This window comes from Fringilla coelebs, assembly GCF_963513975.1.
Source record: "Fringilla coelebs genome assembly, chromosome: 10".
Lineage (NCBI taxonomy): Eukaryota > Metazoa > Chordata > Aves > Passeriformes > Fringillidae > Fringilla > Fringilla coelebs.
The window spans coordinates 22,469,254-22,481,878 of NC_140036.1; the positions used below are offsets into that span (position 1 = coordinate 22,469,254).

General features: G+C 42.6%; 1 protein-coding gene across 1 annotated transcript in view; it reads right to left on the reverse strand.

Moving 5' to 3' along the window:
* SERPINI1 (serpin family I member 1) overlaps window positions 1-12,603 on the reverse strand; it is a 45,089-nt gene extending 32,486 nt beyond the window's left edge. The window contains exon 1 of the mRNA XM_084212238.1: window positions 12,487-12,603. The gene's annotated coding sequence lies outside the window, so the exon portion shown is untranslated. The remainder of the gene's footprint in view (window positions 1-12,486) is intronic.
* Between the last annotated feature and the right edge of the window lie 22 nt (window positions 12,604-12,625).

Consider the following 12,625-nt stretch of genomic DNA (forward strand, 5'->3'; position numbering starts at 1 on the left):
AGAGGAGTTTGCATCACGTTAGACCTGACTGTAAATGCTGCAGCGATTCCCATGAACAAGAGCAATCGCAAAGCGCTGGAGGAACAGACCACTTGTGCTGTGCTCTGCTGGCTCACATCTACACACCCTCCCTGAGGCTCCAGGAACACACTCGTGCTGTGCTGTTCAGAGGATGTCTGGGGTGTTTTTGGTTGGGTGGTTTTGTTTTGCTTTTGTTTTCTATTCAGATTTTTATAATTTGAAAGCTCCAATACCTTAAAGAAAGGAAGTGAATAATTTCCAACACCCAGAATGAAAACTGAAGGTTGAAACCTTATTCTCTTCCAGCAAGTCTCAGATGTTTTCTTATTGCAAGTTCATATTAATTCTACCTTGTGCTAGAAAGACTCTGACACTACTCCCAGCTTTTGTATGATGAGCTATGATTCATGGGCGTCCAGTATTTTCCATTGGTGGGTAACACACACACTTATTTAAAATGAGGTTAATCTTTTTAATGAGCGTGGCTTTCAAAACTAAGTAGGTTAACCTGAATTCCTGTGCCTATATAAGAGCCAAAATGTCAAGCTTTACGTGGGTTATCTGCTTTTTATGTCTAAATAAAGTTGTCAAATAGGCAAGGTGGAGAGCTGCACCTCAAAGCAAGGAATTCAGACCCACTTTGTGCCAAGTAGTTCCATCGATATGGTCACAGAAGAAAAAATATTTTAATTTTCAGTCAATCTGCCTCAGCACCAAACTCATTAGGCAACAACCAGGCAGAATGCCTTGCCTTACACAGACCTCCTAGAGCTGGTGCAGCTGGATGAGAAGCAGTGCCCAAATGACACACATTTCTTTAGTTAGTCACCACAGGACAGTTATTCCAATGGATCCAAATACACCCCCAGGTGTAAATGGGCAACAGCTCATCTCTCACTGCACCAACTCTGCTAATCCTCAAGGCAGCACACAGAGATCAGCTGGGCACCTTGTGCACTGTAGCACAGCCACCTCTGTCTCATCAAGGTTTATCACTGGGACACATGAGACCCTAAAATTACAGCTGGCCCCCTTCAGAGCATGGAATCATCCACCTAAAGTTACTTATAGGTTGATTTCTTCTTTGTTCAAATTCATCCATGGCAGAACATACAGAATTGTACTACCCTGAAGTGAAGAACAGCACTGAGTTTTGTTGTTTGAAGCAGTAAAGTCCCCGTGTAGAGGTAACAGCAGCTCCACTGGATCAAGTGTCTAAAGCTGTGGGACCTTCAGTGCCATGAATTCTGCACTTAGAGAGCAACCAGCTGAGACATCAGTGCTTGTTTCCATAAAAATACAGGGAAGCCAACAGCAGAAGACAACCAGCCTTCAGCAGGAGCCATCTCTTTCCCAGCTCCCAAAGCCCACAGTAACCGAGGCAGCTAATAATGGACCAGAAGTTCGCTACACTTTTCCTCCCCAATGCTACAAGAAAAATCTTGACTTTAAACAGTCCAGTCTTCACCAGACAGAGCTGTAATATTTGTGTGCTTACTGTGGCTCCCAAATACAACATTAGTGATGTCAGACACGGCCACACACTTGCCCAGGCAAGACTCAAGTTTATGTCTCTATAGAGCCGGAAATTAATAGCCTAACACTTGTTTTCCCATGATTCAGAAGTTTTCAGGAATTGTTACAGTGTACTAGGAGGAGCAATGAAAGTAAAATAATGGATTAAGAAAACTCTTAGTACAGCAAGACTTGAAAACACACTTATCACAGCTGTAATTACAAGCCTGAATGGCCACAGCTGATCCCTAACCTCAAACACTTTTGCACTCCCATTCAGCGAGTTTGCATTAGGGAAAAAATCTTTACTAGGGCCTTATTAAACAAACATTTCCTTGTTCTCATTTTAAAGGTCCTACTCGTTTAACCTGTCTCATACAGAAAGAGTCAAACCATGACATTACAAAATTAGAGCTTAACTACCTCAAAGTCCTCAGGTTGTTCAGATTTTCAGAGGTCTTTTTGCTGAATTGTTTCAGGGAGAGAAATATTTACCTATTTGACACTGGCAACTCCCCACTCACTCCCTCCAGGAACTGCTGAGATTACTTTCACCAGAAAACCTGACTAGAAATTTTCCTCTGTAATGTCCTGATCAAACTGGGGATTTTGCAGTGTATTTATTTGGTTTATGATACTGTCAAAGAGGTCAAGGTGGTTACTGTGGGGAAAAAAGCTTACATTTGGCAGGCACTCAAGCACTGCTTTCAAAAACCAGGAGTATTCCCTATGCCTTAGGAATTTTCCCCTAGGATTGAGTGTGACACAGCCTGGCTGCAAATTCTTTAGGGCGGGTGTTTATTTTTTAATTGGACTAACAATGATGCCAGCTGAGGTAGCCAAGTATGAAATTAATATGGATTTAAAAGCTCAGACTTGGCCAGTTTGGGGATGTTTTATTTCGGTGCCTCTCTTTGATATCAATCATGGAGGGAGAAGAAAAAAAGGCATTAAAATATTGTTCTGATTGTGTATGCACAGTGGATGGGACAAACTGAGTTTCAAACTGTAGAAACAATATATCAAGCTCAAACAATAGAATTTTGCTGGCAAACACAAGAAAGCTCTGGAAGAGGTTGCCTGGGGGGGTCTCTACCCATAGCCACTCCATGTCATGGTGTTGGGTCAATGATTTTGGGATTCTTGGCCAAAGCAGGCCAGCATGGTTCAAACCTCTGTTCTGTGTCAGGGGTGGGAACACAGAAATCATTCCAGGTTTAGGAGTTTCATGGCTAGCACAGAAACCTCCTCAGGACCCCAGTTCTGTTCACTGTGCAGCTCTGATTTTACTCAAAAAACATGAAAAATCAGAATTATTTTCCCTTGGCTTAAACTAACACGACAAAAATAATTTGAGCTGCTCAGAAAATGTTGTGTGTTTAGCTGCTTGATCTGTAAGTGGAAAAAAGCTAATTACACAACCCATTTAGGCATTTAATGTCCCAGGGCCAAGTCACTCTGTGGCCACAGAAAACATTAATAAACATGGCTTATCTCACTTTATGAAAGTTGTGATTACCATTTTTCAATAACTGCAGCTATCAGCAGCATTTCACCTCTCCTACCTTATGAAACTGAGCCCAAACAGCAAAACCTATTTGAATTCAGCTCAAATGTGATTTTATTGGGAACATGTTCTCTTTTTGCTCCTGTGTAAAATGTCAAAATTCAGGGCTGGATTTCTCAAAGTGCAGCACATCAGGGCTCAGCTGGGAACAAACAGGAGCAGCCAAGCACATGAGATCAAATAAGCCTCTAGTTTGATGCCTAAATGGGAAATAAATATTCAAGGGTAAAAAAAAAAAAAAAGAACACAAAATAAGCCTGCCTGCTCATTTTCACAATTGTTAACATTTTAAATCTATCTGTAGAAATGGGCCACTTTGCATTTCAGCTACAGAACACGCAAGAAATATTTAGGAAATTTCCTCAATGGAATAAAAATCATCTTAGTATTATGTAGCTATAGTCCAAATTCTATTAGCATCAATGGAAAGACTTTATAATATTTTGCATATATGACATTATTACATAATATATATATGCTTTAAGTCCTATATGGGTTATTGATATCCCACTTTTGAAATGTCACCAAGCTGTTGGCTCCCATTCAATACCAACCAACTGCCTCTTCCTTGCTCTGAAGGCAGACAAAATAATTGTAAATCTGTAGCAAACCCTCATATTTCAATTATGAGTGAAAGTAAAGAGAGTCCCAGAAAGAAAACAAAATTAGTAACTCTTCATGCCACAGAGACATAATGGTTACAGTATAATGTAGCATATAGGTGAGCTTTATGAATTATGTGATAAATTATCTTCAAAGGTACATATTCCAACTATATATATATATGTCTGTGTGTGTGTTTAAAAAGACATATATACATCATCAGACTTTTATATGCTTATATTGATACAAAAACGTGCTGGGTAATACAGGAAGGTCTAAACATCAACTTACCTTGCAATCCCTGTCGGCATTACCAAATTATGACAGGAATTTTTAAAGCATTTTTACCACATGAAAGCCACTGCTAAGACCAACATGCCAGCTCCTTTTCCTAGAAACTGCCAAAACTTAGAGTGGCTCATCCAATGTATGCACACAAGATTAGCTCAAGGTTAAGTCTTATGATTTTAAAAGTTTTTCTGATCAAAAATATTCAGATTTTTATCCAACTCAAGAAGGAGATCCCATTTCCACAAGAACCTTAATCTGAGGTGAATCCATTTCAGAATCCACACTACTCAGGCCTAGATATATTCCAAAGCAAATGGAAAAAAAAAAAAAGGAACTAACAAGAAAAAAATAAGCAATTTCCCTAAGCATTTCCATAGCTTGCATAAAGACATCAATTACCATAGCTTGTCTTCTAAATTAATGATTCACAGTGATGGATTATTCATGCAAGTCGGCCAGCTGAACATTATACTTTGACTCTGGGGAGAAAGTATAGCATGTCTTAATTAACTAGATTTTGTATATGCCAAAAGATACCCAGGAAAACTTTATTTGTCTAGTCAAGCAGGTAAAATGTGAGCAAACAGAACTGATGGTAATCAAAATATGTAAAAATCTTCCGCAGTCTCAGAATCCACATTTAAAGTGAACTAGCAAGAGCACATTGCCTCAAGTGAGCTCTGTAAAATAGATCCAAATTGCCATTTTGTTGAATGAACTGACTTTAGATCTGCTTCATTTAAGCATGAAAAAGATGGAAATTTCACATTAATATGCTGCTTCCTGTCTCAGCACAACCTTGCAAGGCTTCAGCGATGGCACAATTTCTTGTTTCTAAAGGATATCAAGTATTTTCTTGACTGAAGCGCAACCCAACACTGAAATTTTCCATGAGTGAATGATAGGTTATTATTCCAAATGAATGCTGTGTTCTAATGGCCTCCTTGAAAATACATAATATTTATGTGTTGTGCAAGTCCACTGATGCCATTTGTTACTTTGATCAGGATGGTGCAAAATACCCTTACAATTCCAACAATATCTGGGACTTGCACTTATTGGCTTTCAAAGCGTTCTTCAATCACGGTATTGAAAGATTTACAAAATAAAAATGGGAATGCCATGATAAATGTTGCAATTTATCCTTCAAGTAAGTAATAGGAACGATCCAGTGTCTCTAAAAATCTATACCAGGCTGCTCTGAGCCAGCAAAGATCACCAAGCTTGATGAATGAGATGCCCAGTTAGTTGCTTACATGGCTTCTATAGACTGAGGTTGTTAAAAGTATTAATCACAGTCAAATACACCTTTATCTTTACCACATTAACCCCAGATGCTTCACAGCCATTATGAGTAGCAAGAGTCTGTTTTCATTTTAAGTAAAGATGAAGTGACTTGTCCACTACCAAAAGATGTAAAAACAAGCAATTTTTTTCCCTTCTTCCCTTAAAACTACCCTATCCATTGGTGTGACCTTCTCTGAGCTCCTGGGATAATCCTAGAGCCTTTGAAAGCAAAAAATTAATTTTGTCCTTGCTCTCTCAGTGCTTCAGCAATATTCCCAGGGATTCTTCCAAAGCCCTGTACTTCCTAAGGGCTTAAGTAATAACTTCAGGATAGGATAGTTACATGGATAAGGATTAGGAAAGGATGGTGCAAATCAATTTGATTGGTCTCTGCCAATGCTGAGATGACAAACAGTGGGAACACATTTCCATCTCTCTATCTCCATAGGGCTTTCACTAATGGTAACAAAGATCTTATGAGACTCAGCTCCTTGTAACAATTCTTAGATGCAGATTTGAATTTCTGCTGCTTTCCTCCCCTTCCAAATACGAGATGTCCTCTTGTTCTTCTTGGGAAATATGCTTCCATCACTTCAAGAACTTGTTTGCATTGTGACTGAGTGAAAGCTTGTCCCCTTGCAGCTAAAGAGTATTTTGCTGTCACTTCATATATGGGTACCTGCTATCTGTTATGTCAAATCCACAAGTGCACTGTGTTTTAATATTGCATGCACATTTTCCTCCCTCACATTTCTTCTATATGATAAACTACTAATGGCATTTTTTGCTTCATGCATATCATCCCCTCAAAATAGATCTACTTACAGTCAATTTGATTCTTACTCACTGTCATGGGTATCTTATCTGCCCTGCTGCTCCGTATGCCCTGTAATTAAATATTTCTGCTTGCTTTTTTTCTGATATTTGTTTTCCTTGGTATCTTCCCCTATATCTAATTTCCTGCTTTCTTTAGTATTTTAACAGAGGCATGGTAGGAAAAACAGATGGGAACTGTCAGCTAGAAATGATGCCAAGTAGCTTCTGAGCAAGTGGAGACTCCAAGAGCTTCAAAATCCCCGTGGGGTTTGGTGACACCAGGACATTCCCTGTGCCTCAGACGTGGGGAGGACAAATCCAAGGCAGAGCAAGCAGAGCTGGTGCCTGCAGTGACCACACAGGTGACAGTGAACAGGGGAGCTGCAGCCAGGTGTGCACAGCACAGGACTGCAGGAAGAACAGCCATGAACAATTACAGCCACAAAGCAGCACAAACACAGCTCCGAGTCCTTGTGGTGGTGGCAGAAGTCAGAGCTCAGGGGATAAAAGCAGCAGGGATTTGTGAGCACACCCTGCAGGAGCACAGAGCACTGTGGGCACAGCAGAGCTTGGAAGGGCAGAGCCCTGGGGACAGGCTGGCCATGGAGGGAGGAGGATAAAGCAGGCCAGCAGCTCAGATGCAGAGAATGACCCGGGGCAGAGCCCTGGGGACAGGCTGGCCATGGAGGGAGGAGGATAAAGCAGGCCAGCAGCTCAGATGCAGAGAATGACCCGGGGCAAAGGCAGAGGAGCCCTCCCAGGCTTTCACCATCACCAGTTGGGGACAACACATAATCCCAATCTGTCACACTTAAATCAGCATTGCTGCAGGATGGAAATGAGATCACAGCAACCACAGAGCAGGGCAGTGCTGAATTAAAGGGTTCAGCTCTGAAGCTCCCAGGTTTCACTTCCAGCTGCTGCATGGCTGCTCTTCCTAACCCTTGGCTGGCTCTCTTCTCTCCAGATTCTCAGACCCTGCTGCCCTCTTCTTCCCAGCTCCCCAGCCTGCAGATCCCACCAAGAGCTCCCTGGGACACACACAAGCAGCAGAGCAGATGTGCTGATGGATCCTGTGACTGGACTAATCACAACCAGGGTCCCTTGGCACAGAAAAAAGAAGCTGCTCCATACCACATACAGTCATGAAACAAGATCTTGTTTGTCACTCTAGACCAAGGAGGTGTAGCAGGCACATTAAGCATTAATCTAAAACTCTTCTGTCATCTTCAACTCAAGCTTTGTCAAGTGTTAACTGAACTCTTATTTTAGAAGTGTGGAGTCAGCTTTGGTTTTTTAAATTTTGTTTTTAAATCAAAATCCCACCCTCTGCCTGTAATGTTACTGTGAATAAACAATGTTACTTTAGGTTTTTATTTACCATATGCAATTGCACATGTTTTAAAGATAAAATAGAATTACTACAGTGTTTTAAAAGTCCATATCCAGTTTAATAAGAGACTAGTTTATTCCTCTTTAGTACTTGTAAGAGTCATTAGACATCTTTCAACTCCCACTAATTACTTTGTTTTTGGCAGACATTAGTGTTTCCTCCTCCTGCTTTTTTGAATAAATCTGAAATTAACAAGTCAATAAACTGACATATTTACAGTAAAAATAACTCGGCTCCCCTGTCTTCTTCCTCCCACTTCTCATATCTCTTAGCAGATGAAAAGGTCATCATTCACCTACAGGCTTTACACACACTGGTGGGGACTTGGGCACTTTCCCTTTGCATCAACCTCATCTCAAGTTGAGGACCTGATATTACAGAAGCTGTTCCTGTCATCTTAGGTTTTGATTAATTACTTTAAATAGTTTAGAAACTGGAGCAATGCTTCTTTAGAGAAAAAGATGTTGAGAGAGAAAACATGAGTTGCTTCAGTGAACTCCAATTGCTGTGTGAAGTACACAGTCATTAAATGCTCCAGGAGCTGCTTTAATTTAAACACGGAAAGAAAAAAGCATTGGAAAAGGGCAGTTTTGGCGTACCAATTAAAAAATGATGCCTTAAATCTTTAGACCTCCCTTTCCAACTTACATAACTGAGATGTATGGGGAAAACTAGGGCAGCAAACATCACCTCAGACATGGAGACAGTCCCCAAACCCTGGCACTTTGCTGCTGTGCCAGGGAAGGAGGCAATCTCCAGTGGCTGAGTGATGCTGAGGAGTTCCGACAGGCTGTCTTTGGCAGAGTACCCACGCTCTTAACACTACCTTGACATGCCAAGGGCACTTAAAAAAATCACAGTGAAAAGTAGATGTCCAAGTCCTCCAGCTCACTCCAAACTTCCACAGGAGAATCAGGGCTGGAATGGAACTGCTGCTCAAACAGTACCAGATGCAGAATGCAACTGGTGAGCAGGGTTTGGGCGTTTTGTCTTACTGCAAAGGGAATTGTCTGAGCAGAATTCTCAGAACTGCAAAAGCAAAACAAAGCCTTTAGTGTGCAGAAAGGTTAAAAGCCTTTCTCTTGTGCAGAAATGTTAAAAAGGAAATGAGAGTTCTTTTTTCTGAGATGAGGAAAAGCCCCCAAACCTACTGCACACACAGAAACATGCATGTCAAAATTAGAGGAAAGGAAAAGCACAGGAACTGCAGCTCTTCCACAGTCTGGGGAGATCACTGCTGCCTAACAAGTGCTTGGCTTGTACATCTGACACCCCCCTGCACATATGGCACAGCTTCACTTTTGATTGGGACAGAATAGATCTTTCCAGAAGCAGCAGATTGTCCATTAGGCCATCAAGCCATCACGGGGTTGGAACTGTCAGACTCACACGGCAGAGCAGGAACAGAGAGCATTATTAAGCAATTATTTCTTTAGTTGTAATGATGAAAGACTTCAGGGCTGAAGTGCACAAAGTTCATAAATTAGTGCAAAAACAGCCAGCCTATAAATTGGAAGCTAGTTGGTTAAAACTTAATACAACCACATTGTTTTAACTTTCTTCTTCTAGATAGTAAATTACTTTTCATTATTGATTCTTCCTGAAAGAAGAGTCTCAAGGTCTGCAAAAATATTTCTCAAGAATTATCATAATATTTAAACACTGAACTAAACCAAAAATGCTTTACAACACACAAGGTCAAATCTCATTAACCCAAAAGCCATACACACATTTAACTCATTAGCTTGTATGAATAAGAAATTTCCTCTTTTCCCATCTCACAGCTACAGCTGCTCTGCAATGACTCCAAAAGCCCAAAAAGGACATGGATAACTCACACAGCTTTTATCCCATTAGCCACGGTCTGCAGTTCTCATAATCATTAGCTTTGAAGTGTATTAAACAAACCAGAACACGACCTTAGAGCTGATATTTTAATCACACCACATAAGAACAATTCTTTATCACAGATACTTCATTAAGGCCACCAAACGAGATGCTACTGAGAACTACCCAAGCCACAAGCAGGCAAGGAACCATTCTCACATTACTTTATAGCTACAGACCTTCTCCAATACAACCTTCCTAATGACTGCACTGAGGTATTTACACCTGAAATAAACACATTCTTAATGGGATCGATACATCTGTACATCCCTGTCCTTTTGCACTGCTTTAAATGAAAAGTACAGAGGGAAAATAAGCACCAAAAACTTCCCTGTTATTACTGAACTATGGGATTAAATTTTTGTCTTGAAGTGGCTACAGCTTTATGTCCTGGACTATTTCACAAAGAAGTTGACAGAAAATGTGTCCTCCTGTCAATTCAATAATTCAAGACTCAGAAAGTATTTCCCTCCCTCCCACAGGAATACATGGTATGTTATTTCCCCCACCTCTACATCCTGCTAATGTTTAATCATCCAGTTCACAAGACCATGCTGGGAAGACAAACCCAATATTTTTTAAGGGATTCCCAAATTAAACAACTCTGTTTTTTCATACATACAAAGTATGTATATATTCATAAAGACACATTTATCACTAATTACAGCTGACTATACAGACATCTTTCCCTACCATCTGCCCATTATATTGTATCAGAGACATGCAAGCAATATAAAATACAGAAAACCAAACATTAACTTTGGAAACCATGCTTATAGACCAATTTTTAACGTTATTTTGAACACACAGCTTAATTCAGATAAGGCCAGCCTGAAGACTCAGTATAGGACAGATGTACCCTATATTGATTCAGCCTGTGCTTTACACAGACAGAATAATATATTGCCCACACAGAACACAAATTGCTAGAAATTATTTTAAAAGGTGTTCAGGCATGCCAACAATGTGTCTTCACTGATGATGAGCAGCCCAAAAAACAAATTTGAAATTTTGAGAAGTAAAACATTAGTTGCAAAAGCCTTTAAAGAGCGGGGAGTAGTCAGATCTTGCTGTGAAGAATTCTACCAGCACTAACCCATTTTCATGGCTACGTGCTGTGATAGACAAGGTTACAAACTGAACTAAGCTACACATAAATACAACATTTACATCAACAGAATAAATTTCAAGAGAGTTGTTACAACAATAGTGTTCCTAGAACTGTTCACCCCGAATATGAAAGGAGATGACTGACACGTTCATGAATAACTTTCATCTACATGTGAGCAAATCCCTGACAATGGCAGATGAAGAGACAAACTCAGAGCAAATCTAGAAATCCCAACTCAAACTGGACTAGAGGATGTGAAAACACAGGACAGGCAGTCTCATGAGGTCAAATTTTGGAACTCATGACTGCCTTTAACAGGAGAGTTTACACTGCCACAAGCCTTCACATCGCATTACATCTTAGGCTGCCCTGTGTAATTCTGTAGACAACCCACACCTTAAAAAAACCACCATCACCCTTTTCTGCTCCCTCCCTTCCCTTGGCAATTACTCCTCATCACACTCCACCAAGCCAGAGTAATTCTAAAAAACACAATGGATGTAAAATAACAAAGTGTGAATCTGGTCCAAGCCTCATGGTCCAACCCCAAGAACTCCAACCAAGACCTGACAGAATCTGGAAAAGTATCACAAATTGACAGAAGAGATAACTATGTTAAGTTTTAGCAGCTCTATGACTGCAGCTTTGTAGCTTTATTTAAAACATACTAATTTCACTGAAAGGATAAATAACCATTAAGCAAACATTTGGATCAATCTATGCTACAACATTTTACTAAACACCGCTCCCCTACACAGAAGGGCGTCATTTTCCGTTAGACCAAATCACCAGATCACATCAAAAATGAGGGGAAAATTGAAGAAGCTGAGCTCAAAGGTGGTTAACAGTACAAAACTCCTATGCATGATGCAGGTTTTAAGCTGCCCTTTAATACCAGGAAGCGTAGAGTATTTGATATGTGAGAGACCTGATTAAAACAGAACAAGGTGGTGTGGGAAGGAGAAAACTCACACGTATAACAATCCAGGTGACTTTTTTTTCCTATTTTTCCCCCAGTCAGTGCCCTTGCCCAACCCGAAGGGGATGTGGATGGGCGCAGGATGGGATCCCTGCACATCGTCCCTCTGCTCCTAAAGGCACCCAACTCTTCCCACCCTGCCAGCAGCACTGCAAGAACTTACAGCCAATGCCTGACAAGTTTAATGCTTCATTCCCATGTTCACATGGAGGAATTCAGTGCCTTAACGTAGGCAGAAGCGATGAGCGTTTTTAAAAAGTGAGCGTTAACAGCGACACATCAGAAATGTAAATTCGGACCTAGAACTGAGTTGATGCTTAAATATTAATATTAAATTTTAATCGCTAAGCTCTTCCTACAACGTAATTCGAAACTTCAAACCTCAAAGCTGACTAGGAGCAGAACCACCCCGACAAATAATGCCCAAGTTCAGTTCTTTTAATGGCCAACACTCGGGGAGCACAGACGGTCTGCGGCGCGCCGAGCCAGCCGCCAGGACGGGGCTGCCGCCGGCGGGAGAAGCCGCTCACGGGCCGGCTCTGGAAGCCCAGCTGCGGGCTGGGAAGGGTCGGGACGGCCGCAGGGACCCGCGGGACACGGCGGGCGGGTTCTGGGGCACGGCACCGCGACCCTTCCCGCACCCGAGCACAACTCCGCCGGGGCGCGGGCTGAGCTCCGCGGAGCCGGACAGAGCGCGCGTCCCGCCCCGGCCGCCCGCAGCAGCCGAGCGAGCGCCGGAGGGGCTCCAGGGCTTGCATGCCTCTCCCCGCCGGTTATCCCACGTCGGAGGAGCAGCTCTGATCCCGAACGCCTCCTCTCCCGCCGCAGCGGGCGCAGCCCGTCCCTGCCTCCCGCCCTCCCTCCGGCGCCGAGGGAACGCCGGCGACCCCCGCACGGGCAGCGGCTCCTCCGCACCGCCGCTACTCCGGCACGGAGCTCCGCTCGGTGTAAGAAATAAGCCGGAGCCGGCTGCTTTATTCGGTCACACAGCCCCGCCAAGGGACGGGCGCACTCACCGGCACTCCCGCCGCCGCCTCCCCGCCCGCTGCCCGGCGGTGCTGCCGCCGCTCCGCGCTCCGCCGCGGCTCTGCCGTGCAGGGCTGCGCTCAGCTCCTCTGAGCCCCGCTCCGCCCGGGCACTGTCCCCGCCCCGGCC